The 3,571-nt window shown below is 36.9% G+C and overlaps 1 long non-coding RNA gene across 1 annotated transcript; it reads right to left on the bottom strand.

Annotated features, from left to right (window-relative positions):
- Positions 1-1,777: 1,777 nt before the first annotated feature.
- Positions 1,778-3,013, bottom strand: LOC149718695 (uncharacterized). Its single transcript, XR_016375041.1, has 6 exons — positions 2,719-3,013; positions 2,512-2,636; positions 2,406-2,445; positions 2,058-2,339; positions 1,915-1,995; positions 1,778-1,841 (listed from the first exon to the last, which is right to left on the bottom strand). It is a non-coding gene; the product is annotated as an uncharacterized LOC149718695 (long non-coding RNA).
- Between the last annotated feature and the right edge of the window lie 558 nt (positions 3,014-3,571).

Here is a 3,571-nt window from a genome sequence, read left to right as displayed (position 1 = left end):
ATGTATAAATACTTCTACGGATATGTTAGTATTTATACATATCCATGGTCTAATCTCTTCAATCCTGTATCGCTTTTGGGGTAAGAGACCCAAAAGTTCAAAGGGCTCTGAAATGACTCTGCTGAATGTAGGACATAATCCCCCCTGGACATAATCCCCCGGACATAATCCCCCATTAGAGAAGAAAAGGACATAATCCCCTCAGGTAGGAGACAAAATCCCCCGGACAATTTCCCCCGAATGGATGATGAAGACAAAATACCCCCAGCCCTAGGACAAATTCCCCCCAGCCCCAAGACAAATTCCCCCCAGCCCCAGGACAAATTCCCCCCAACAAATGTAAAAAATAACATTTTGGAAAAGGCATACCCTTGTTGGTCGCTAATATATTTTGGAAAAGGTGGCAGCTAATTAATAGGAGAATATTTTGGAAAAGGTGGCAGCTAATTAATAGGAGAATATTTTGGAAAAGGTGCCAGCTAATTAATAGGAGAATATTTTGGAAAAGGTGCCAGCTAATTAATAGGAGAATATTTTGGAAAAAGTGCCAGCTAAATAATAGGAGAATATTTTGGAAAAGGTGCCAGCTAATTAATAGGAGAATATTTTGGAAAAAGTGCCAGCTAAATAATAGGAGAATATTTTGGAAAAGGTGCCAGCTAATTAATAGGAGAATATTTTGGAAAAGGTGCCAGCTAATTAATAGGAGAATATTTTGGAAAAGGTGCCAGCTAATTAATAGGAGAATATTTTGGAAAAGGTGCCAGCTAATTAATAGGAGAATATTTTGGAAAAAGTGCCAGCTAATTAATAGGAGAATATTTTGGAAAAGGTGCCAGCTAATTAATAGGAGAATATTTTGGAAAAGGTGCCAGCTAATTAATAGGAGAATATTTTGGAAAAGGTGCCAGCTAATTAATAGGAGAATATTTTGGAAAAGGTGCCAGCTAATTAATAGGGGAATATTTTGGAAAAGGTGCCAGCTAATTAATAGGAAAATATTTTGGAAAAGGTGCCAGCTAATTAATTAACTACGCCACCAGATCGCTGAGGCTTCCAGTGTTTTAGATAATATTGATATTGTATTTTTTATTGTCGGGGGATTATGACCGGGGAATTTGTCTAGAGCGTGGGGGATTTTGTCTAGAGGGTGGGTAGATTTTGTCTAGAGGGTGGGGGATTTTGTCTAGAGGGTGGGGGGATTTTGTCTAGAGGGTGGGGGGATTTTGTACTCTTAACTACGATGGGGGGAAAATGACCGGGGGATTTTGTCTTGAGAGAGGGGGGATTTTGTACGTTATTAAAAATGGGGGGATTATGACCGGGGGTCTTTTGTCTTGGGGGTATTTAGTCCGTATACCGACTCTGCTCTATGATCTGATCTTTAACATCATCTGAGTTTTCAAACGGATCTACCTCTTCTCGTAGTTGATTTAACCATTTTCCCCACGATTCACCCGTTTCGGCATCGTAATGCAATGCTACACTATCGGAAAACAAAAAAGAGAAACACGATATTATGAAAATTTTTCGTTTAAAATTTTTCTTTTGTAAATTATTATTTCAAGGGTCTGTAGTAGTAGTAAAACAAGGGAGCTTTCGGAAAAGTTTCATCGCCAACACCGGTCACAGAATAAAGCTATGCCCTTGTAACTCCTATGAATTAAACTACTGGTTACAGACATAAATAATCGGGTTTGGATTATGGAAAATTCTCGAACAATAATTAAATATCGTACTACATAGACACTTTGTGATATTTACCTTGTGTTACAGCGTTTAAATAAATGAATAATTCTCTCAACCCACAGTCTATACTCCGTTATATAATCATAAATATACTGCAAGTGATTTGAAATGTTATCTCGGAATTCATCATTAAATGGTTTTGTTTTAATCATTATTTATTATTACCGTATTAATCGCTATATTTGCTAATGTTGTATAATTATCAAGAGCCTTCATGATAAGTAAAAATCCAAATTTTACAGTGATCTAGAATTTGAAATAATACAGTAAAACTTTCCGTTTCTACCAACTAAATTGGACTTATTCACCTATTATTATTCATAAAAGCGGATAAGGCTTGACACGGGATTAGGCTTTTTGATATTACGTACAGACCACGTTTCAGACCAATACGATAACTCAGTAAAACTCAGATAATACAGTAAAACATTTCGTTTCTACCAACTAAATTAATCGAGTTTGGTTGGCGGCCAATAACTGAATATACCTCAAAGTACAAGGAATATTAAGTATTTTATGTTGAAGGATCGTTTCATGTAATCTGTCGTGTTTGTGTACCCCGACACCACGTTTGAAATATCCCAAGTTTCCTGATAAGAATTTGAAGTATATTTACCATTTTGCTACAATAAAATGATTTCGATCTGCGAGCTCACCGTAATTGTCGCACAGTTTATGGGAGTTTCATTAGCGTACCTGTGATAAATGAGGTATTTTTAAAATCAACGAGTAAAATTTCATATTTATAAATTAAAATTGTACCTGTATTTGAAATAGCGATCATTGCCAAGAAATTCAAATTCATTTTCTGCCATTTCTCAAGTTTCAACTGTTAAATCAATTCCCAATATCAAATCTGTTATGCCAAATCTAGAACACGCTTACTTCTACATTCGAAAGTTAATAAAGAATTTAGCACGATTGTAACTTGTATTAGAGTTAGATAATATAAGAAGGATGACACTGTACCCTTTTAATACTTTAGTTATGCAACATGACTCTTCCCAGGCTTGCCCTTTTGTTTGCTCTACTGCTTATCAAACTTCAGATGGGCATCGCACCGTGGGGTGAATTCTTGAGCGGTTTGGTTCGAAATCCTCAGCAATCAACCCGCAAGCCTTGATTGTCTTGACGTGGGACAAAAATCCACTAGCGCGACGCGCCAATTGTGTAGCGCTTATGGAGTAATGATGAGGGAACTATTTATCGCGGATGTGATTCGGTTTTGTAACCTGGCTCCAAATGTTGGGAAGAATCAAGTTACAATTACCACGATTTGTAGTACCCTTCTTTAGAAGAGAAGTATTATATACTTCTGCTTATATACAGGGTGTTACAAAAAGATGTGTCACAAATTCAGGGGCGCATTGTACGGGTCAAAACAAGACTAAGTCACCAAAGAACTATGCTCCAAAACTGAACACCCGCGGAGATACGGGCCATCAAAGTATCACGTAAAATGCGATGAATTTTCCCTTCAAGTGAAACGACGAATATGGCTTGACCATATTGTTTTCAATTAATTGGTCATAATTGAAAAAGATTCGATATTTAAGAAACGATCTATTCTGGGGGCAGAGCTTAAAGCATTTTAGACCAAAAAATTAAACATTTAATTTGGTAAAGTGTTTTAATGTGGCCTAAAGTTACAACGGCGTTTTCAGATCGCTGTAGTTGCTGAGTGGCTTGGTTTTTCATTCATTAAAACGATGGCCCATTCAACTTCTTTGTCAAGCCAACGAGTAAAGCGCTTTTACGTGTAAGCAAGAGCGCCTAGTTATTGGAAAGATGTCGTGACAACGGCATGAACCTAGTAAAACCG

The sequence above is a fragment of the Phalangium opilio genome, unplaced genomic scaffold (assembly GCF_054372755.1).
Source record: "Phalangium opilio isolate 3A_F unplaced genomic scaffold, DU_Popi_V2 ptg000002l_1, whole genome shotgun sequence".
NCBI classification, from domain to species: Eukaryota; Metazoa; Arthropoda; class Arachnida; order Opiliones; family Phalangiidae; genus Phalangium; species Phalangium opilio.
Note: the sequence above shows the minus strand (reverse complement) of the source record. Positions and strands in the feature narration are given on the sequence as shown.